The 25,519-nt window shown below is 33.3% G+C and overlaps 1 pseudogene; it reads left to right on the top strand.

Annotated features, from left to right (window-relative positions):
* The window catches only part of LOC107659788 (MAM domain-containing glycosylphosphatidylinositol anchor protein 2-like), a 178,093-nt pseudogene that overhangs the window by 131,160 nt on the left and 21,414 nt on the right, over positions 1 to 25,519 (top strand).

A 25,519-nucleotide genomic window follows, 5' to 3' on the forward strand; every position in this document is an offset into this window, starting at 1 on the left:
TTCTTTTTTTATTCTATCTGTTTTCTTTTTATTTATTATATTATTTTTTTTTAAATCCTTGCTACGTGTACTGCGTTAAGCTAGTATTATTGCTCTTTTGTTGATTTTGATTGCTTCTATTGTCCTCATTTGTAAGTCGCTTTGGATAAAAGCATCTGCTAAACGACTAAATGTAACTGTATCTGAGAGACATCTCTGGCTCTCCGTCCTGCACTCTTCAAAATAAATGCTTTAAAAGCAGGTTTTCACAGTGATGCCATAGAACAAGTGAACATTATTATTTAATGTAAAAATGTTTGTTTGTTTGTTTGTTTGTTTATAACAGAGCTACATTTTTTATTTATTTAAGTTAGAATTATTCATTTATTTTTATTTATGTGTTCATTCATTTTTATGTTTATTCATAATTGTTTAATTTTTAAACAATATAACTTATTTAAAGTTCAAATATGTGTTTTATTTATTCATAGTGGATTGTCTTTTATTTATTTAATTAAATTGTATAATTATTTATATATTTTTATTTATTTATTATTCATTCATTCATAATATAATTATTTTTTACATATATTTTTTATTTATTAATTCATTTATAATGTAATTAAATGCTATTTATTTATATATTTTTTAATATATTTATAATTTTAATTAATTTATCCATAATATGGTTTATTATTTCAACTAATTATTAATGATAGTTTATTTTATTATATAATATAATTTATTATAATTTATTATGTTAATTATTTATTTATTTAAAAATGAAAATGTATATTAACATTGGAGCAGCTTTAACAGGACTTTGAGGCCAGCCGTAGAGAATCTGTGGTTTGATACGCTGTATTTTCCCATGTGGATCGTTTGCAGGAGTTCAGAGAAATGAGCTGCTGCTCTCTAATCAGGAGTCACGGTTGATCAATGAGCTTCCATCCGCAGTCCTGTTGTTTTTCATTATCATCCACCTCCATCTCAGATCAACGGATCGATCAACAGTGATTGTTAAACCTACAGAATCACAGCGAGAAGAAGTCATTTACGTGTGAAATTATATTCAGATTGATGATTCGGTTCAGAGTTTTTAGTTCACTCCCTGCTCCCTGCTGGAAAATACATGCATAACATTCATTCATTCATTTATTAATATATATATATTAGGGATGCACGATATATCGGCCACCATATCGGTATCGGCCGATAAATGGTCATTTTTTCTGTTATCGGTATCGGCCCGATAAGAAAATTTGGCCGATATCTTAAAGCCGATAAATAATGCATTATTTCCTTCAGAGACACTTCAGATGCGCGCTGTTCGTTTGCAGCCTTTTGTGCAATTGTACGTTGTATTATTGTGTTTATTTGATGTATATCTGATTTATCTCATATAGAATGCGTTTGGTTAAGTTAAAAGAGCGCTTCAGTTTACCGGTGATCATCTTTAGCTCAGTGCACGCAGCTCAAACAGCAGTGCACAACATTAATAACTATGATTGGGAATGTCGTGTATATAACATTCTAATGAGAACATTATTACAATAAAACGTTGTGAATTATTTGGGTTTAGTTGCCGTGTTTCAGCGTGTTGTTATGGGAAGAGCGCATCCACAACAGGATCACACATTCTGACTATAGCACGCAATAACTGCGTCATTTTGTACATATATAAGTTGCAATATTATGTTTATGTTGTATTAATATTAATCTGAGGATGCATTTCCTTGAGTTAAATAAGCTGCCAGCAAAACGCTTCAGTTTACCATGTTCATTCAGCTCTTCAGCTTCAGCACGCGCAGCTCAAACGGCTGCTATTTAAAACAGTGGTATTAATGTGTTACTTTTTCAAAATCATTGATACATTATTAATAATATTGATTTATAAGCTATTACCCACAAATGCTTACAGCCTGAAAAGAGCAAAACGGTAATTGATCATCATTAATCATGTCTGCATGATCTGAGATTATCAGAAAGCTCACCTTGACTTCAGCTGTGAATCTCCTTCGTTACGCTCCTCTTTACCCAGCTGCAGTTAATTGCATTAATTAGTGTCTCTCCGTGTCATACGTTAGGCTTTCATCAAAAGACGATCCTCTGATCATCTGAGAGCAGTGTTTGTGCTCTCATTAGGGCTTAGTGGAGATGATTGTGAGTGTTCATCATTTCTGTGGTTTTGATGTGCTTTATATGTCTTCTTTCAATCTTGGTATTTTTCTGGGGATGCAAAGTTTGCATATTATTTGGCTGGCTTATTTATTCTGTCTCGTCTCGTCGATTATATCAAATGAAGCAGCATTGTGAATATTGCAATTATTTTGATGCATTTTTTTTATTTGAGGTGAGTTTTGTGGCATTAGCTGATGAGCTGAAAGCCTGGTGTTTAGTAGCAAGTCATTACATTTGGAAGAAAGACCTTCTTAATAACAACAGGAATTAAGACGGTAAACTGAGTACATTTAGTTCTGCTGCCAGAAGATTGACTGTCTTTCAGAATGATTATATGGGCCATCCATCCATCCATCCATCCATCCATCCATCCATCTTTCTGAAGACCACAGCAGTAGCTCAGTTTCATGCCTCTTGATTTTTATTTATACATGTATTCATTTATTTTATTTGTTTTATTTTATTCATTTATTTGATTATGTATGTATTTTATTGATGTATTTATTTTAGTTTTCTAAAGAACATGGCAGTAGATCAGTTTCATGCTGTTTTTTGAAGTCTGGTAGAGTAAGTTATTCTATTTTGAATTATTCACAATAAGAACATGAATGAAGAGAGTGAGTAGTGTGTATTTAGTTCATGTTGGAGTATCTGCCAGCATCTGTCTGTATCTGAAGCTCCTGTCCATCCGTCGCTCGTCATGTTTCGGTGATCAGGTGCTTCTGAAGGACCCCCTAGAGCTCCTCCTCTAAACGCTTTTATTAGATTACGCCGCACGTTTGCCAGGGATTCATGCTGAGGAGGTTCGACTGAGAACAAGCCCAGAACATTCAGCGTTTGAGCCAAAATACTGGAAGAGTCAGCTCAGCTCTGGCAAAGCAAGACACGTTTATTTATAGAGCATGTTTCATACATGATAATGAATCAAAGTGCTTTACATAAAAATACACAATGTTAACATTTGCTGGTGGTATTCATTCAGTTATAATGTTTTTTTTTTTTATAATTTAGTTTATATTTATTTTTATTTATTTCTTTTGTAATATAATTTATGTATTTATTCATGTATTCATACATTTATTATGTAGTTGTATTTATTTGTAATTATTTTTTTATTTTATATTTATTTTTTAAATTCATTCATTAATTAATAATATAATGTATTTATTTAAAGTTTTCTTTAAATAAATAAATAAATAGATGAGTTTCAGCCAATAGGTAAAGTCATCAAATAAACACATGAAAAAAATAAATATAAAAATAATAAAAAAAAATAAATAAATGAAAGTTAAAAAGAATAAAAATAAATGTACAGAAAATAATAAATAAAAGAAAAAGGTAATAAAAAATAAATTCAGGATAAAATTATTTATATCTAATGAATTATATCTGTTTTATCAAGTCGTGTATTGCTTTATTTTCCTTTTATTACATTTATTTAGTTATTTATCTATGCATTTACTTATTTATTTTTAATAAGTATATATATTTAAGAACTTTGGTCCTCCGTAACATGCTTATAAATAAAAGTATTTAAAATGTTATTACAAACAAATAAGAAGAAAAAAGAAGAAAAAAGAAGATGATGCATTATACTAAGGCTGGCTCATTTATTATTTTAATATCATTGATATTCATTGTTTTTGTTAATATTTAGAATTTTAGTATTTTTTTTAATTACTATTATATTTATATATATATATATATATACGTTTGTGTTTTATATTTTATTTTATTTCGGTTATTGTTTATTTCAAGTAATGATTTTATAATAGTTTTGGTTTTAGTTATGACCCTGTTTCTTACGCTGCGCGCCATTCCATAATTTTGGTCACTTCTTACACAAACCAGAGTTTTTCTCACTCATTAGCTGCTAGATTCGCTTCGTTAGTAGAAACTGTGCAGTCAATGATTTATTCAGGAGGCGTGTGCTGAGATTTTCTCCTCCGACAGCAGAAGGATTAAACGATGACGAAGCGCGTGGAATGGCGAGTGTCCTGCATCTCATTCGCAGAGCTAAACTCTGTTTCTTAGAGAGAAACCGAGCTGGACGCTTCTATCTGCTGCCGACGAGTAATTAATCTTTGCATTAGTCGTTACATTTAAATGTGCTGATAATGAGGACTCGGAGAGGACAGCCAGGCTCGCTTTGTCCTCTAGCGGGACTCCTGGCTTTATCAGAGAGCCAGATCGAAACTATTAGTTCTCTCTTATTTATCTGCTGGAGTGAGACTAAGGAAGCTCTTAATGATCCGCACCTTCAGCTGATTAGATGCTGCTTCTGTTTTACTGTTATTTTGTTTGTCCCTCAGGACATAACTAGAGCTGAGCATCGTGATTTAAAGTCATTTGCAGAGAACAGGTTTGGAAAAATGTAGCATCAGTGTCTCACTGCAAGTGAATGGGTGCCGTCAGAATGAGAGCTGATAAAAACATCACAATAATCCACAGCACTCCAGTCCATCAGTTAACATCTGGAGAAGACAAAAGCTGATGATGTTTTTATCAGCTGTTTGGACTCTCATTCTGACGGCACCACAATACAGCTCAGTTATTTATGTATCTTGCTCTGTTGAACGGCAAAAGTGGCTTTACTAGGCTATACTGGATTTACACCATGCATCTCCTGTCAGCGGGAAAGCCACGCCCCCAGCTATCACAAGACCCCAGCAAGTCCATGGTTGACTCCCTCTCATTAGCATGCTGTGCAGAGGAAAAATACATGCGGAACTACATTCAGAAATAAATGAGTGATTAAAAGAAAACAGTTAGGATGAGTTTAGCATTTCCGTAAACATTTTCCATTTGTCACCAATTTATTTTATTTATTTGACTACTTTCATCACACGTTTAATTATTTATATATGTATTTAAACATTTATTTATTTGCCTACTTTAATCACATGTTTAATTATTTCTATATCTATTTAAACAAGAATTTATGTATTTATACACACATTTATTTATTTATTTGCATATTTATTTATTTATTTATTTGTGTATTTATTTATTTATTGTTTTTGCAGGTTTCGTCCTCCATAGCCACGCCAGCATTGCTCATTTGTGTTTAGTTAAAGCTGAAGTACTAAAATAACTAAAACTAAATCAATTAAAAACTAAAATGTAATCAAACTATAGTATAGACATACTAAAAAATCTAATAATAATAAAATTAGAAAAACACAACAAAATTACTAAAACATTCAAATGAAGACTAGAAATCTGAAAATAAAGTCATAAAATAACTGTAATGCTGTGGAACTAAAATACAACTTCAGTGTTTCTGTGTTGTGTGTGTGATTCGTTATGAGCTTTCATTCGATTGTGCTGCGGTGAGTTTCCTGATGAATCAGAGTAAATAAGATCTCATCCGGCTCGTTTGGCACAAATGAAGCTTTGGTTTTTATCCAGAATGACCCGTGAAGTGAAGGAGATTCAGCGAGGAGCTCATCAGGTGTTATGGAGGGTTAAAGCCTGAGTCTCTCTCGCTGGCAGTAACGTTTGCAGGAGGCCTGCTGTCTAATGCACTGGTGCTTCATTACGGTAACAGTAGTGCTGGGCGGTATGACCAAAACTTTATATCACGGTATTTTTCAAAATTATACCGGTTTCACGATTCATGACAGTATTTTTTTTTCATGCATGACCGGGTGTTAACCATATTTTCTACTGATTGAGAGGAAATACTGCAGTATATTGACTTAGAATGCCCTATTTTACTGTCATGATGAGTGAATATTGTCAAAAAATACCACACTAAATAGTGACTAAACACGACCCCTTTTAATACATGTTAGCCAGGAGTCACTCTCATTTATAATCACGGCATCGTCTGATAAAATCAACATGCATCTACACTAAATAGTGACTAAACACGATGAGTTCTTCTGTGTCATCACGTTCTATTAGTTCTACAGCTTCAGTTTCGGAACTTTCACGCTTAGTAACACATACAGCTGTTCCCTCACCACAGTGCAACAGTGAAAAGAGACCCCTTTCAAACAGTCGTACACTGTAATAAACAATATTGTGGTATTTAAAAAATTTAAAAATCATAACAAAAATAAACACCGGTATGAACCGGTATACTGCCCAGCACTAGGTAACAGCTATTCATTTCTGCTAATGGCCTGGAATAACATGCATTATTAATACACAGAAAGCCCTGTTATGATGATTATCAGAGATTGAGTCTGAGGATGCCGGGGCGTTTCTGACTCGTGAATCAGGTTCTTTTCCTTTGAGTCTTTGATGCAGAATCATTAGTTTCTCATCTAGATGTGGAAACAGATCTCTGATCACATGCATGCCATAAATGATGAAATGATACAATGCTACAAAAATTCAGGATTTTTTTTAAATAACAAAAAATAACTCAAATAAAGTAAAATATAATATAAAATATAAAAACTTATATAAAATAAAATTTAACTAGATGAAAATATGTATATGATTGAAAATTCCAGCTAGCTGCAAAGGCAACATAAAAAAACATTTTCATTATTTGAACTAAAATAAAATAAAATATTTAAAAACTTAAACTTATTGTAAAATATAAAATAAACATATTTTATTTTAGCTAGTTCCCTAGGCAACATAAAAAATAAATCATTTTGTCATTTGAAAAAAATAAAATAAATTAAAATATAAAAAAAAAAATAAACGTAATAAATTTAATTTTAATTAAAATGTAAAAATTTAACTTCAACTTAATTAAAAATATATATGGACATTTAAAAAAATTAAATAAAACCTAATACATTCTGATCTTAATGAGTGTTTGTCTTATTTTCCTATTAAAAAAAAATAAAAAATCTAGATAAGATACATTTACTTGAAACCCATACAAATATATATATATAAAAATTTACAAAAACAAAAATGCTTTGAAATATATTTCTGTAAATGTGATCTAGCAATATAATTTTTTGGCCTCTTTTTTGGTACTTTTTTTAGCTAGTTGCCAAGGCAACATAAACATTTTTATTATTTTAAATAAAATACCAGAAAAACTCAAACAAAATATAAAGTTTAAACTTATTTTCATTATTTGAAATAAAATAAAATATAAATAAACTTGTTTTATTTAGACTAGTTGCCAAGACAACATAAAAAATAAACAATTTTATAATTTGAAATGAAAAACTAAAATAAAAAGCTTAAACTTACATATATTTTATATATTTAAAAGCATTTAAAATATATTTTGCCCTCCATATAAGCATCATTTCTTCAGTCAGAAGGTCTTTGCATAGTAACCGAGACATTCATGTAATAAATGATGAAACAACATAACTGGAAAATGTCTGCATACTGTTGGGGAATAGTTTAAAGCATTTAGTGACATTACTGTTGTTTCTAATGCGGTTTGTTGGACTTGTTTTATATCATTTGCTTATTTGATTTTCCATCCCGAATCAAACACAGACGTGTTTCGCTCACAAACAAACGCTCACGCGTTGACCATCCTCCGCGGCCCCGTCTGCTGCCTTTCTAGAGCCCCGTATCAGTCCCTCCTCTGTTTTTCTCTTTCTTAGTTCCTCCGAACCTGACCGTGCCGCGGGGCAAGTCTCCGATGGCGGTGCGGGAGGGCGAGACGGTGGAGCTGGAGTGCCTTGTTTCAGGGAAACCCAAGCCCATCATCCTGTGGTCGCGGGTGGATAAGGAGGCGCCGATGCCGGACGGCAGCATGCAGATGGAGAGCTACGACGGCGTGCTGCGCATCGTCAACGTGTCACGCGAGATGAGCGGATAGTAGAACATATATATTATTATTATTTTATTTTTTTTTATTTTTTTTTTATTTTTTTTTTTAAAGCATATAGCACGTGTGAACATACCCATATGACAAAAAAAAAAAGTAAATATATTTTTTTATATATTTCAAAATATAGAAAAATGGCCAAAAATATTTTTGCTAAAATATGCTTCAAAATATATTTATGTAAATATATTCTTATCAAAATATTTTTGGCCATTGTTTGTATATTTAAAAAAAAAAGCCTTTAAAAATATTTTTCCCTCTATATATTTCAGTCCAAGAAAATATATTAACATTTGAATAAAAATATTATTTGTTGTCCATAACGTGTGAACATATGTGTGAACAAAAAAATATATATTTTCAAATATATTTAAAATATACAAGAAATGGTCAAAAATATTTTTATTGTGAGTAGTTTCAGTATTTTTTTTTACAAGTAATTTTTACTAGGGCAGTTGGGTCAGAAGACAGTAAGACAGTGTTTTTTTTTTTTAATAAATAAAATTGGGGTCGTCCAGATTTGTGGGTAGGGATCGCTGCCAGCCCAGCCAGTACAACGGCTTCAACGTCAAGCCCAGAGAGGCCGTGATCGAGCTCATCGTGCGCTGTAAGTGCTCCTCAATGCCTCCATGTCTTCATGTCAATAACAACATGAATGTCCACCAAATCAAACCATTCACAGCAAAAACTCCTGTTCTTAATGAGTATTTATGTCTCAATTTCCAATTAAAAATCACAACATTTCAAAATATACAAAACATATATTTACTAAAATATGTTTTTGACATGTATTATCTATATCTAGGAATATATTTTTAGCCATTTTGTTATTTTTGAAAATATATTTTATATATTTGTTGTCCATAACGTGTGAACATATGTGTGAACAAAAAAATATATATTTTCAAATATATTTAAAATATACAAGAAATGGTCAAAAATATTTTTATTGTGAGTAGTTTCAGTATTTTTTTTTACAAGTAATTTTTACTAGGGCAGTTGGGTCAGAAGACAGTAAGACAGTGTTTTTTTTTTTTAATAAATAAAATTGGGATCGTCCAGATTTGTGGGTAGGTATCAGTGTTTTTGTACAAGTAAACAGTTTTACAAGCTGTGCTTTGAATCACCATGAATGAATCTCAAGATGCCACATAATTGCATCCATTATAATTTGAAATTGAAAGCGGCAAGTTGTGAGTCACACGAGGTCTTTCCATGTTCTCTGAATATGAGTGTGTTTGAGAAGTGTGTTCAGGAACACGTCCTGTACTTTCTGAAAGCCTGTTTGTCAAGGACGAGGAACTGAAGAGTCTCAGACTCAATTCAGACGCTGTTACTCCACATAATAGATTGCAGATGGCTTTATCTGACAACACATTGGTTGGTTGGTTGGTTGGTTGGTTGGTTTGTTGGCTAGTTCAGGGCTTTTGAAGCTTTTTGGAGCCAGGGACCCCTTACAGGGGAGAACATTTTCCAAGGACCCCCACATGATTATAACAGTGTTTAAAGCTTAAGGTAATGTCGGTGGGAGTAAAGAATGTAGAACGCTGTAAGAAACCTTTTTGTAACCTTTAAATAACGTTCAAATCACAACATGAAATGCATAGCAGGCACACACAACACCCTAGTAACCACATAGCAGCCCACATTACACCCTAATAACCACCAGAACACATCAGCAACCACATAGCAACACCCTAGCAACTGCATAGCAATGTCTCAGAACACCCTAGCAACCAACCAGCTGCATAGCAACGCCCTAGCAGCCACCACAACACCCTAGTAACCACATAGCAGCCCACATTACACCCTAGTAACCACCAGAACACCTCAGCAACCACATAGCAACACTCTAGCAACTGCATAGAAATGCCTCAGAACACCCTAGCAACCAACCAGCTGCATAGTAACACCCTAGCAGCCACCACAACACCCTAGTAACCACATAGCAGCCCACATTACACCCTGGTAACCACCAGAACACCTTATCAACCACATAGCAACACCCTAGGAACTGCATAGCAATGCCTCAGAGCACCCTGGCAACCAAACAGAATTCCCAACCAGCTGCATAGCAACGCCCTAGCAGCCATCCACAACACCCTAGTAACCACATAGCAGCTTACAGTACACCCTAGTAACCACCAGAACACCTTATCAACTACATAGCAACACCCTAGCAACTGCATAGCAATGTCTCAGAATACCCTAACAACCAACCAGAATTCCCAAACAGCTGCTTAGCAACGCCCTAGCAAATGCATAGCAATGTCTCAGAATACCCTAACAACCAACCAGAATTCCCAAACAGCTGCATAGCAACGCCCAAGCATCCACCCACAACACCCTAGTAACCACATAGCAGCCCACAGTACACCCTAGTAACCACCATAACACCTTAGCAACCACATAGCAACACCCTAGCATCTGCATAGCAATGTCTCAGAACACCCTAGCAACCAACCAGAATTCCCAACTAGTTGCATAGCAACACCCTAGCAGCCACCCACAACACCCTAGTAACCACATGGCAGCCCACAGTACACCCTAGTAACCACCATAACACCTTAGCAACCACATAGCAACACCCTAGAAACTGCATAGCAATGTCTCAGAACACCCTAGCAACCAACCAGCTGCAAAGCAATGCCCTAGCATCCAGCCAGTACACCCTAGCAACCACCCAGCAACTGTCTGTCTTAAACTTTAAAACTTCACTCTTATAAAATTACTTGAAAATAATTTGCTACATACCATATTTTCTGGACTACAAATCGCGGTTTTTAATCATCTGAAACATGCTCTGATTTACAGTATATTCCAAAGTGACTTACATAATGTAATTAATGTCATAAAAGCAAGATGAAAACACTAAAAAGTGTTTACTTTAAGCACGTCAAGGTTTCTACAAATATACTGTATTTCTCAAGTCTGTATGACAAGTACGCAGTATTTTCTTTATTTCAGTTTTTCTTCATTTCATGCCAACTGAGATGGCAAAGTGCATTTAGTTAGTTTTCTTTATTTTACAAAAGTACGACGTTTCACTGTTATTTTGAAGGTACACAAATAAAAATAGACCCATTTCCGTTTTGACTGATGTCTATCTTTCCGCTAATATAAGGAATTATTAAATTACTTAGCGGACTCCCTGGCTATGGGCTAATGTATGCACGCTTAAACTCACTCATATTTGAAGTGAACGTTTAGGTGCTCGGCGTCAGTCTGTGGAAATCCTCAGGGAAGTGGAGGTGTGTTTGAGGACGCGGCGGCGTCATGGTGTTTGTGGTGTGAAATCACGCTGAGAGATAAAGCGTCTCCGGTGCGCAGTTGAGGAGAATGTGTGAATGCGATGAGAATGGCTTTCCTGAGTAAGCAAACACGCGCGTGTCCTTCATGCACTCAGAAAAAGTACACTACTGATGATGTGCCCGAGAACTGTGCAGTTGTTTTTTTTTTCTTTTTATATCTGGAGATTTAGTGCCGTGATGCTGCGTGAAGATTCATGACTGTGACTGAGAACGTTATTATGAATATGTCTAGCGTACTGTACACTGTATATATCCTGCCGTGGGTGTGTTGCATTGTAACAAACTGTGTAGTGTCACTACTAACTAAATGAATCATCACTTAATAGTGTTCACAAACATCCCAGGGGGTCATTTTATTTGCTTCTTTTTGTTATGAATTAAATATTAAATACTGCAATTTAGCTCCAATTCTTCAATTCTGTTGTTTTAGTTTCCTTAGTGTTTTTTCTCCTAATTTCTTATAAATGTATGTGCTCAAGTTTAATGCTTTTACCTGAAAAATCTGGTAAATTAATATGGTTCTCTTGCGATTTTAATTGGATCATAATGTCAAAGTTTGTGATACAGCTGTCATCGTAAATAGAAGGTCCATTTGTGTGAAATGCATTTTGGGATACAGTGTCCCACACGTTGTGTGCCGCACATTTCAGAAAAATATAGTAGGTTGGGTTTTGAAACGTTCTAGAAAGTTTCAGGTCTGATGAAGATATTTTACAAGGTCTTCAGTTTTAGTAATTTTAGTACTTCAACCTAAGCATATTTCCTAACTTAAATTTTTAATTTCTAATAAATGTTTTTAGTTGCTGAAAATTATTTTAACCAAACTAAAACTGTCTTTTTTATTTATTTTAAATGTTGTCATATTTTTATATTACTTTATTTCCGTTTTACTTTAATCATTTTAATACTTAAACGTCTAATATTTGTTAAATATTTCTATTATTTTAACATTTCTAATATAGCTTCAAATGTTTATAAGCTTTCATTTATTTCTATTCAGTTTTAGTAATTTTATTTAGTAATTCTATTTCAGTTAGCTTCCAAGGAAACATTTCTAATTTACATTTAAGTTTTTTTAAGTTTAAGTTTTTCATCTAATATTTATACTTTATTTTATCTGTATTTCAGTTATCAAAACCAATTTTTAATACTTTTTTAATAAAAATTTTTATTCAAAAAAATTATAATTTTCTTTAACAGAACTAAAACTATTTGTCTTTTTTTGTTATTAGTTTTCTACAAATATTTCTACATAATTTGTTTTTATTTCAGTTTTAGTTTTAGTCATTTTAATACTTCAAGTTACACTTATTTCAGTTAGATGCCAAGACAACATTGCAAATTTTGTTTTTAAAATCTAATATTTATATTTTGTTGAATCTTTATTTCAGTTACTGAAAATTATTTATAATAGCTAATTATATATTTAATTAGTTAAAACAAAAACTACTTGTCATTCTTATTTTTATTTTTTTATATATTTCTATTGAACTTTATTTTTAATTCTGTTTTAGTTTGTCATTTTAGTACTTCCATTTAAACTTATTTTAGTTAGATGTCAAGACAACATTGGTCATTTTAATTTTTAAGTCTTCAAATTTTTTCTTGTTTAAGTTTTTCATCTAATATTTGTATTTTATTTCAGTTACCGAAAATGGTTTATAATAGTTTTAGTTTTCATTAACAGTAACAGCAGTGCTTTGAGCTCATAACGACTCCATGAAGCAGTTTTGCACACGTGATTTGGAACGTGTCTGCAGTGCAGCGCTTCATTCAGTTTGAGTTAGCTGTGTTAACACTTGGCTGGACTGACTTCAACAGCCTTGACGTGTTTAGAAAAGTGAGTGCAGTTTACAGCACCAGATCACGTCCTGAGTCTGCACTGATTGATTGATTGACAGCTGTCAGAGAACAGTGATGAACAGCAGCGAAGGTTATTGTTTTGATCCTTTCTCCTCCTGCATCAGTGCAGCTGAACACAGCTTCAGGCTCAATATGATTCCTTCTGTCCGCTGCAGTGCTGTAAATCTAGACTGAAATCTTAAGAGCTCCATTTCTGTGGGACGATATTGACCTGAGTGGAAAGATCATAATGTCTGAGTCCAGTAAACATTCAGAGCCACTGATTTATATCTCAGCCCAGCTCCTTCAGTGAAGAACAACAACATAAATCCTGTGAACATACATGTCCTGATGACATCTGAGCATGCTGCTTTGATGTTTTACTCTCTGGAAAGAGTTTATATTAATAATACATATATATATATATATATTTATTTTTTATTTTTATTTTATTATTTAGTTTGTTTGTTTTATTTGGTATTATAATATTTAGTAATATTTTTAATTAACTTGCTTTTTAATATTTTCAATTTTCATTTTAATTTAATGGTTTTTAAGAACCGTTTGTATTAATTCATTTCTTTTCTTTTATAATTTAATTTTATTTAGTATTATAGTATTCGTATTTAGAATTATCTTGCATTTATATATTTTCAGTTTTCATTGTACTTTTTTATTTAGTATTATAGTATTTATTTATATTTTGAATTTGCTTGCATTGCTATATTTTCAGATTTCAATTTAATTTTTAGTTTTGGTTATTTTGATATATGTGTTTGTCATTTTTATTAGTTTGTTGTTGTTTTCTAAATAGCTTTAATTAATTTTTAGTGAAGAACAACATCATATCCTATAAACATATGGTTTGATGTTTTATTCTTTGAAAAATATAGCATTATATAATAATATTATTAATATTTTAATTATCTTTCATTTTTATGTTTCTGTTTTCATTTTAGTTATTTTAAGTAATTTTCAAGTAATTTAGTTATGTGTGCTTATTTTATTTATTTATTTATATTATTTTTCCCCTTTTTTATATTTCTAAATAGCTTTAGTTTATTTTTAGTAAAGAAAAACATTATTTGTCCTTTGAACCTATATGTCCTGATAACATTTGCTCAAGCAGGTTGACTCTTTGAAAAAATTATTAAATAATAAATGTATTAAATATTAAATCTTTTGTTTTATTTTGTGTTATAGTATTTATTTATATTTTGAATTATCTTGCATTATTTTATTTTTTTTCAGTTTTTATTTTAAGTTTTAGTTGAGTTTTTTTTTTTATTTTGTTGTTTGTCATTTTTATTATTTTTTTATTATTTTAAATAATAGCTTTATTTAAAAAAAAACAAATATTTCTAAATAGCTTTAAATTATTTTTAGATTCATAATCAGATTCTGATTCTGATTCAAAAAATATGTTTAAAAAGTAAAGTTTTTTTATCTACTATTTATATTTTATTTCATCTTTGTCTATTATCAAAAAGTTGTAGTTTTTGTTTTTTTGTATTAAATATTTCTTTCACCTTTATTTCAGTTAAAAAAAAGCTAACTATAAATAAATAAATTATCGCTTTTTTTGCACACAAAATACACATGTAATATGGATCAGGAGAAGATTATTACAAAAGTCCATAAGTGGTAGGAACAGCAGAACTACTAAAATGATTTGTCCTCCTTTTGATTCTGTTTTTCGTTCTGAATAACATCTGGTTACGTCTAATAACGTCTAATAACATCAGTTTTTTCAGTCTCAGGAAAGCTGCTGTCGATGTTTCTGCTGAAATGCATTCACATGTCATCAACAAACAGTTTCTCTGTCCGTCTACTGCTCTGAAAACGCTCCGACTGTTTGTGTGTTTGGAGAAACAAGAGCGCTGATGTTAAAAGCTGCTCCATTATAGGACTGCATTTTCCAGAGAGGTTTGAGTCTCTGTCAGATTGAACCGTGTTTGCTTCAATTTAGTAAGAGAAGGAACATGCCGGACCGTTATTAGCCACAGCATATGGCTCTAATGCAGCCAAACCCTTCATACGGCCGGCAGCATTTCTATAAAAGCCTCGTCCTTGTACTGTATGTTGTTTTTTCCGGAAGCATATACCAACTATTTCATTACATCTCCCACATGTGCATTTGTCATCGTCTGACTCACTTCTGCAGCTCTCTCTCTTTCTGTTCTTCGTCTCCTAGCTTTTCTTTAGTGGTGTGTGTGTGTGTGTTTCAGATGATCTCAGATGTGTTGCGCTTAGCCTCATTAAAATCTGCCGTTTCTTCTCGATGGAGTGAATCTGGAGGAGGATCAGCTCGACCTCTCAGATTAAGAGCTCTGTGCTCATCTGTCCTCCAGTGTCGCTTTAACCGGCCTTTATTCGGCTCTTTACTGATACGCAGAAATTAATTTCAGCCGTTTGAAATGAAAAATGTTATTTACAGGCTTTCTCCATGCATGTGTGTGGAGCTGCATACTGTGCATCTGTGCATGCATTTAGATCTTATTTTTATTTTATTTTGCATTTTTAGTCATGTCTTCATCATAGTCTGTTGGCAATAGTAAACTGAGGGCACCCTATATAGTGCACTATTTCCAGTGGATTCTCATTGTATGCATATGTGCATGTTTTAGGTATTTTATTTTAATTCATTGAATTTTTTTTTTTTTTACTTTACTTTACTTTACTTTACTTTACTGTTGGTTGTTTCCGATTGAGTGCTTGTTTTGAGTCTTTGGTTTTGAACTCAAGTTTCATACTGATTGACAACAAAATTTGATTTGATTCTTCTGATGTTTCAATTTGAGTCCATCAGGATCCAAATAAAAAGAGAAAATAATCAAATGAGATGAAGCAGTATTTAATCATTTTTAGTTGGATTTTTTTTATTTTATTTAATTTTACTTAATTTAATTTTATTTTTATTTTTTTTAGTTGGATTTCCAGTTTCTCAAACCAAACCAAGCGGTAATACAGTTTTATTTTATTTTATTTTATTTTATTTTATTTTTATTTTAATTTTATTTTATTTTATTTTATTTTTAGTTGGATTTCCAGTTTCTCAAACCAAACTAAGCAAACTAAGCGTTCTCATTGTATGCATATGTGCATGTTTTAGGTATTTTATTTTAATTCATTGAATTTTTTTTTTTTTTACTTTACTTTACTTTACTTTACTTTACTGTTGGTTGTTTCCGATTGAGTGCTTGTTTTGAGTCTTTGGTTTTGAACTCAAGTTTCATACTGATTGACAACAAAATTTGATTTGATTCTTCTGATGTTTCAATTTGAGTCCATCAGGATCCAAATAAAAAGAGAAAATAATCAAATGAGATGAAGCAGTATTTAATCATTTTTAGTTGGATTTTTTTAATTTTATTTAATTTTACTTCATTTAATTTTATTTTTATTTTTTTTAGTTGGATTTCCAGTTTCTCAAACCAAACTAAGCGGTAATACAGTTTTATTTTATTTTATTTTATTTTATTTTATTTTATTTTATTTTATTTTATTTTATTTTATTTTATTTTATTTTATTTTATTTTTAGTTGGATTTCCAGTTTCTTAAACCAAACTAATGGTAATATAGTTTTATTTTATTTTATTTTATTTTATTTTATTTTATTTTATTTATTTTATTTTATTTTATTTATTTTATTTTATTTTATTTATTTTATTTTATTTTATTTATTTTATTTTATTTTATTTATTTTATTTTATTTTATTTATTTTATTTTATTTTATTTATTTTATTTTATTTTATTTATTTTATTTTATTTTATTTATTTTATTTTATTTTATTTATTTTATTTTATTTTATTTATTTTATTTTATTTTATTTATTTTATTTTATTTTATTTATTTTATTTTATTTTATTTATTTTATTTTATTTTATTTATTTTATTTTATTTTATTTATTTTATTTTATTTTATTTATTTTATTTTATTTTATTTATTTTATTTTATTTTATTTTACCTTACCTTACTTTACCTTTACTTTATTGTTTGTTGTTTCCGATTGAGTGCTTGTTTTGAGTCTTTGGTGTGCATGTTTTAGTTCAATATTTTCTTTTGTTTTTGTATTGTTATGTGATGTGTGACAGTAATGCGTTTCTCTCCGTCCGTCTCTCAGATCCTCCGGCGGTGGAGCTGGTGTGGCAGGAGGTGCGGCAGGGTTTGGGTCGGCCGGTGGTCATGAACTGTCGTGTTCTGCGGGCTCATCCGTCACGCGTGCTGCGCTACGAGTGGAGGCTGAGCTCGCGGCTGCTGCACGCCGGCACCTTCGACTCGCGCGACGACACCGACTACACCATACGCAGCCTGGCGCGGGAGGGCTACGGCGAGTACACCTGTGACATCATCAACGAGGTTGGGCCGGGACGCTGCACCTTCCTGGTGACCGGTGAGACTCCACCCACTCTACACCACATTCACTACATCACCCTCTAACCCTGCTGCAGAGTGCTTTAAGTTCCTGTGGTGAGCAGGATTTATGATGACGGACAGCTGGTTTACTGAAAGATATTAGAAAACAGATTTTGGATGAATCAATGAGATTGAAGGATAGATTCTGTAGATAGATGGATTAATAAATGTTGCTATGCCCAGAGCACTCTAGCAACTGGATAGCAACACCGTTGCAACCACCCAGGTGTTTGCTAGTGTGTTGCTATGCAGTTGCTAGGGGATTATGGGTCATTGCTAAGGTGTTGCTATGCCATTACTATGCCCAGAGCACCCTAACAACTGGAGAGCAACCACCCAGAACTGCAATGCAGTTGCGAGGGAATACTGGGACATTGCTAGAGTGTTGCTATGCAGTTTCTAGGGGATGCTGGGTCATTACTAGGGTGTTGCTATGATGTTCTGGGTGGTTGCTAGGGTGTTCTTTGTGTTTGCTATGTGGTTTTTGGGTGTTGTGAGTAGTTTCAATGCAGTTTCTTGGGTTTTCTAAGTAGCAGCTAGAATATTGCTTTGCAGTTGCTAGGGTGTTGCTATGCAGTTACTATGACTAGACCACCCTAGCAACCAACCAGAACACCCAGGTGTTTGCAACTATGCAGTTTCTAGGGTACTCTGGATAGTTGCTAGGCTATTCTGAATGGTTGCTAGGGTGTTACTAGTTACTAGTGTCATTGCTACATTGCAGATTGATAGGTAGATAGATAGAACACCCTAGCAACTGCATAGCAACATCCTAGCAACGAACCTGAAACCCCTAGAAACTGCATAGCAACATCCTAGAAACCAGCTAAAACACCCAGGTGGTTGCTAGGGTGTTGCATGCAGTTGCTTGGGGATTCTGTTCTGAATGGTTGCTAGGGTGTTCTGGGTGGTTGCAAGATCATTACTAATGTTCTTGCTAGGACATTATAGATAGATAGATAGATAGATAGATAGATAGATAGATAGATAGATAGATAGATAGATAGATAGTTTTTAAAATAGCATCTAGTTTCCTCTCATTGTGTGTGTTCTTGTGTTTGTGAGTGTTGTGTTTCTTGTTTGTACTGGTTTTTGAGTAAATCACGTCTTCCAGATGGTGTTCCCTTCATAAATGGCAAAATAATTGGTCGAACGAGACTGAAGAGATTAACGCTTAACTACACGACCGAGTGGTGTTTTCAGCATTATCCATGAGTCCATGTGGAAACACGTTCCTGATCCCAGCAGATGCTGAGGATCAGCTGATAGATGAATTGCTCTTCTTAAAGGGATTGTTTCTGTCATCATTTACTCGCCCATATGTCTTTTCAAACCTCTGTGACTTTTAAATGTTATTCACTCTTCTCTGTCATAACACTGAAATCTCACCACATCAGTGTAGAATGTTCTGCAGAAAAAAAAACATTAATTCGGTTCATCTGACTGAGTGAATGATGACAGGATTGTCATTCTGGATGGTTGCTAAGGCATTGTGAGTGGTTGCTATACAGTTTCTTGGGTGTTCTAGGTGGTGGCTAGAGTGTTGCTATGCAGTTGCTAAGGTGTTGCTATGCCCAGAACACCCTAGCAACTGCATAACAGCAACATGGATTCCCCTAGCAACTGCAACCAACTAACAACTGGTTGATCTTTTTACCCAGGTTGTTAGGGTGTTCTGGGTGGTTGCTAGGACATTGTGAGTGGATGCTATGCAGTTTCATGTTTTTTTAGGTGGCTAGAGAGTTGCTATGCTGCCACTAGGGTGTTGCTATGCAGTTGCTATGCCCAGAACAACCTAGCAACAACCTGCAATCCCCTAACAACAACAACTATCAACTAGTTGATCTTTTCAGCCAGGTTGCTAGGGTGTTCTGGGGGGTTGTTAGTTGGTCACTAGAGTGTACTTGGTGGTTGCTATGTGGTCGCTAGGGTGTATTTGGTGGTTGTTAGGGTGCTGTGAGTAGTTGCTATGTAGTTTCTTGGGTTTTCTAGGTGGCGGCTTGAGTGTTGCTGTGCAGTTGCTATGCCCAGAAAACCCTAACAACTGCATAGCAACACCCTTGCATAAACCCACAGTCCCCTAGCTACTGCAAGCAACTAGCAAACTGGCTGATCTTTTCAGGATGTTCTGGATGGTTGCTAGGGTGTACTTGGTTGCTATGCAGTTGTTGCCATCCCCTAGCAACTGCTACCAACTGGTAAACTGTTTAATCTTTTCAAACAGGTTGCTAGAGTGCTCTGGGTGGTTGCTAGTGTGTACGTGGTGGTTTCGAGGGTGTTATGTGTGGTTGCTAGGATGTTCTGGGCATAACAACTGCATAGCAACAGTCTAGCCACCACCTAGAAAACCAAAGAAACTGCATAGGTTGTTGTGAGTGGTTGCTATGCAGTTGCTAGAGTGTTGCTATGCCCAGAACACACTATCAACTGCATAGCAACATGCTGCCAACTACCCATAATGCCCTAGCAACTGCAACCAACTAGCAACTGTTTGATCTTTTCAGCCAGGTTGCTAAGATGTTCTGGGTGGTTGCTAGTGTGTACTTGGTTGCTATGCAGTTGCAACCTGGTTCAAAAGATCAACCAGTTACTAGTTTGTTGGGTTTCTGTTAAAAATTTGTTGGGTTTCTGTTAAAAAACTTTTTAACAGAAACCCAACAAACTAGTAACTGGTTGATCTTTTGAACCAGGTTGCTAGAGTGTTCAGGGTGGTTGCTATGCTGTCACTAGGGTGTTGCTATGCTCAGGACTGATGCCTGATATCCATGTGTGAGCTGGACGGATCACAGCCGTTTGAGGGGCAGTGGGTCGACTGGCGTTTGTCCCTCAGACCCGACACTGCTAGAGTCTTTCTCTGCTGAGTTTGGCTCTGTAGTTTAGTGTAGATGGTCATCATGAAGTGTCTCTCATGTGCCAATCGTTCAGCATCATCTCTCCCTCAGTGCTCTGCCATTTCTGCCATCTGCTCAGAGCTCCTGCTGCCAGAGTCACAGTCCAGAGAGAGTGCTGATCCGGCTCTGATCCGCCTCAGATCTGGCCCGGTTCCTCCCAAAGGGAGCGGCGCCGCTCTCTGCAGGTGTAATGGATCTGCGTTTGTTCTCGCTGTGAGTGAAGAGCTGCAAACTGCATTCATTTACTCTGCAGATCCAAACATGCTGCACATATGAGAGGAGGCTTTGACGCAAGTCTCACATCACAGTAACAGAATCAGAATCAATATATTCAATTAAATGTTTTATGTATTTAATAATCATGTTTCAGTGCCTGTTTTATAGAATCCAGTGAATTAGGTGCTTCATTTCACTGGATCATTTTCTCTTTTTATTCTGAACTTGATGGACCTTATTCAAAAGATCAGATTATAATAGACCAGACTAGATAAAAAAAAACTTAAGAAAGCCTGAGCAGAAGATAGTAGAAGTAGTTTTAAAAGATTAAAGATTTTAAGGTCATGTAGTCTATCAGACAGATTGCAGATAGACAAACACTTGCTTGAGTGTTCTGGGTGGTTGCTAGGGTGTTGCTATGCAGTTTTTAGGGTGTTCTGGGTGGATTCTGGGTTGTTGCTAGAGTGTTGCTATGCGGTAGATAGGGTGTTCTGGGTGGTTGCTAGGGTGTTTACTATTACTATTTAGTTGGTGGCGGCTAGAGTGCTGCTATCCCGTTGTTAAACTGTTACTCTGCGGTTGCTTGGATGTTCTGTGTTGGTTTCTAGGGTGTTGCTATGCAGTTGCTTGGATGTTTTGAGTTGTTGTTGTAAGGTTGTTGCTCTGCAGTTGCTAGGGGATTCTGGGTTGTTGTCCAACTGCATAGCAACACACTAACAACCACCTAGAGCACCCGGATGTTTGCTAAGGTGTTGCCATGATGTTGCTAGGGGATTCTGGAATGTTGCTAGGGTGTTTACTAGTTGCTATCGTTGTCGCAGACAGACAGACAGACAGACAGACAGACAGACAGACAGACAGACAGACAGACAGACAGACAGAACTCCTAATCTCTGAGATCTTCACCAGGAGGTTTAGTTCAGAGATTCCTGTGTTCTTTGATCTGGTCGCTCATGCAGAGAAACTCTGAGATCTTCTCTAGCAGGAGAGTCAGTTCAGTGTGTTTAAGACCGGATCAGAGGCAGTCCTGTGGTGCTGGTTTACAGTGATCCGGTCTGAACCAGAGCCATTGCAGGAGCCGCGCAGCAGAACCAGACGCCGCCGGCTGTGTGGACATCTGTGGGTCTGGAGGAGACCGGCCTACTTCACCACGAACACTGAGAAACTTCACGAACCATTGAATTACCTATATTGAATAAGAATTACATATTATGATTCTGTTTTTATGAATATTAATAAATGTATGTAAAGAGATGAAAAAATGAAAGTCCAAAATGAAAATTCTGTAATCATTTAGAATAATCACTAGAGACAATGTTTATTTTATGCAATGCAATGCAATGCAATGCAATGCAATGCAATGCAATGCAAGTCAGTGTGGTCCAATGTTGTCATTTTTAAGAATACTACTAAATTTGTTTATTCAAAGAGATGTTATGTCAAAAAAGAAAATTCTGTTATCATTTGGAACAATCACTAGAGACTATTTATTTATTTAATTTATGTATTGCTTGCAAATAATGAAAGTCCACGGGGTCCAATGTTTTAAAATTAAAATTTGTTTATTTAAAGAGGTAGTTCAGCCAGAAATGAATATTCTGTCATCATTTAGAATAATCACTAGAGAAGATGTTTTTTATTTTGTGAATATAATGTCCAGTGTTGTTTGGACCTCAGTGTTCTTATGTGAAGGTTTGGAGCGGTTATTAAATTACATCATCATATTCTCAGCACATGACCTCATTGATTGCTTTTATGTCACTACAGAAGTGCTCGATCTGATGGATAAAGCTGCGAGACGAGCGGTTTGATCCTCAGAATGAACATCCAGACGTGTTGTGTGTGCAGCGGCTCGTCGCTCTGCTTTGTTAGGTTTTGTTTTATTGTGCTGGCTTTCATTTAACGCTTGAGTCGTTTCCATTTTAAGGTGAATTACTGATAATGAGATCCATCCGCTCGTTAATGTTCACGCTGAGCTTCTATGACGATAAGTCAATAGAGCTCTCCGCGGAGAGACGCATCCGTCTTTCATCCCTCCATCGCTCCTCGTTCTCATCTCTCCATCCGTCTTTTAATCAGATGATTTACTGTTCTACACATGAAAATAACTTGTACAAGCCACTCTCATATTAGACACACACACAGACGGACGGATGGATGGATGGATGACTTGTGAGTTTGAAAACATTGATAACATTGTAAACGAGTCGTCGTTCTCTTTTAGTGTTATGAGAATGAAAGTAGTGCATTTTAAGTCAAAATCCCTCTTAAAAGCTTTAAAATGAAATTAATTTAATTAATTAATCAATTAATTTATTTATTTATATGTATTCATTCATTTATAATATAAATGCATTTATTTTATATTTTTATTCATTCATAATATCATTTAATTTCTATTTCTATTTTTATCATTTAACTTTTATTTAGATGTTATTTATCAATTTATTTGCAATTGAGTTTGTTTTAAACATTAATTTATGTTTTTTCATTTTATTTTTTCATTCACTCATTTATAATATAATTCATCTATTTATTTGTTCAGTAATTAATTTTCAGTAGAGTTTACTTATTCATTCATAATAGGATTATTTATTTTAAAACAAAGTTTTATTCATTCATTCATTTATAATACAATGTGATTTTATTTGTTATTTATTTATTTTTATTTTTTCATTAATTCATAATATTATTCATCCGTTTATTTATTTATTAATTTGTAATAGAAAATTGATTCATTCATTCATAATAGAAATCAATTTGTGTATTTATCATGTTTCATATTTATTTATTTTTATTCATTCGTTCATTTGTAACACAATGACACATTGATTGATGTTAAATAATATAACATTTATTTAAATTAAAAAATTGTAATGTTTATTTATAATTTATTAATTAATTTTTTATTAATTCCTTTATAATATTATTTATTCATTCATGTACTCATTCATTCATAATAAAATTGAATTTTCATTTATCATTTAATTTCAATCGTTTTATTTATTTGTTTGTTTTTCATTCATTTCTAATAGAATGTATTGGCAGATGGATGGATGAGTTTCCGGCTGGGATCTGTAGTGTTGTGAGAACTGTACTGTTGTGGTGAGTTTTAAGCTGAAATCAGCCGATGATCAGCGTCAGAGCCGAGCTGAATAATAGTTTGTTTTCAGAGCTGAAAGTGTGCTCAGATTCGGCAGACGCGGATCACGCTCTTCTGAAAGCCTTACAGTGGGCAATTTTCTCTCTGTGGCTTTGCTCGAAATTGAGCGTCGAGTCTGTAAAGCTGCTGGAACAATAACAGGTTATTTGCTGCGGCCGCTTCGGAAAGTTTACCGGGTTAGAAGCGACTGCGATGTTTGGGAAGATGCTTTGATGAAGTCCGGGACGTTATGTTATTGTATGTTATTGAAATTTCAGGCTACAGTGAGGTATAGTTACAGAAATGCAAGATTTTTACATTTTCTAACAGTTATTCATGTATAATAAAAATGTATTATTAATTTATTTAATTAATAATAATGTATATAATAATTATTTATTTTTACTTAAATGTAAAAATTGTAAAACATTTTTATTTATAATTTATTTGTATTTATTTACTCATTCATTTATATGCAAAGTAATTTATTTATTTATTTAGAATATAATTATTTAAATTTTAATTTTAATATTAATTTAATTTTATTTATTTATTTTTTATTTATTTATTCATGCATTTTTTTATTTATTCATTCTTATAATATTATTTATTTATTCATAATAGAATTTAATTGTATAATTATATTTTATATCATTATACATTTTTATATCATTATTTTTATATAATTTATTTATTTTATTTAATTTATAATTTATTCATTCATTTATGATATAATGTTTTTTTTTTATTCATTTTTTATTTTATCCATTTGAACTAGCTGAATTATTACCCACAACCATAAATATTTGCAAGCGCTTACAGCCACAAAATAGTGATTTCTGAATTTGATCAACTGTCCTTTCAGCTTTTATTAAACTGTACAATGTTCAGAGAAAGCATCATCAGTGTTTATTATCTTTCTGGTTGTTCAGTGAGATCTCTGAATGTTCCTCCTCTGGATTTACAGCAGGATGATATTAATTCGTCCCGCGAGCCATGCATCGGGGGTGTAAAGTTTTCCTTCTCTTATTCCTTGTTGTTAGTTTGCTCTCATGCTGTAGTGGGATGAAGATACTGGGCTTCTGCTCCTGCGAGCACAGTAAATCTGTACAGAAGCGTAATGCATCACGACTAACAGAAACACCTGCGGTGGCTTTATGAGCGATCAGAGATCACACACGCCTGTGAGCGCATGTATGCGATACAAATAAATAAAAAAAATTAATGTGAACATTCGTCCTCATTCACAGCTTCACTGCTGTTTCTGTCAGCTAAAGCACTTGAAGAGTTTTGGAAATGTTTGTTCTTCATTTAAAGTGAACATGAAATCATTTTCATCAAAATTTGCAGTGGATCGTTGATGTATTGATCATTTATGCTTTTAGGCCAATATTTATTTTATTTTATTTTATTTTATTTTGTTTTTTTTAGCATCTGTTTATGCTTTTACACCAATATTACATACATTTTATTTTTATTCATACATTTTACATTTTATTTTAGGACTATATTTTATTTTTTATTTTATTTGTTTTGTTTTGTTTTGTTTTGTTTGCACCTGTTTATGCTTTTAGGCCAATATTACTTTCATTTTATTTTTTATTAATTAATTATTATTATTATTTTATATGCATCTGTGTATGCTTTTAGGTCAATATTACCTACATTTAATTTTATATATAACATTTTATGTTGTTAATGGCTGTGACATGACATTAGAAACATGCTAAAATGTGATTTGTGTGTGTGTGTGTGTGTGTGAGTGTGTGCGTG

Source organism: Sinocyclocheilus anshuiensis, unplaced genomic scaffold (assembly GCF_001515605.1).
Source record: "Sinocyclocheilus anshuiensis isolate Anshui unplaced genomic scaffold, SAMN03320099.WGS_v1.1 scaffold519, whole genome shotgun sequence".
Classification (NCBI taxonomy): Eukaryota; Metazoa; Chordata; class Actinopteri; order Cypriniformes; family Cyprinidae; genus Sinocyclocheilus; species Sinocyclocheilus anshuiensis.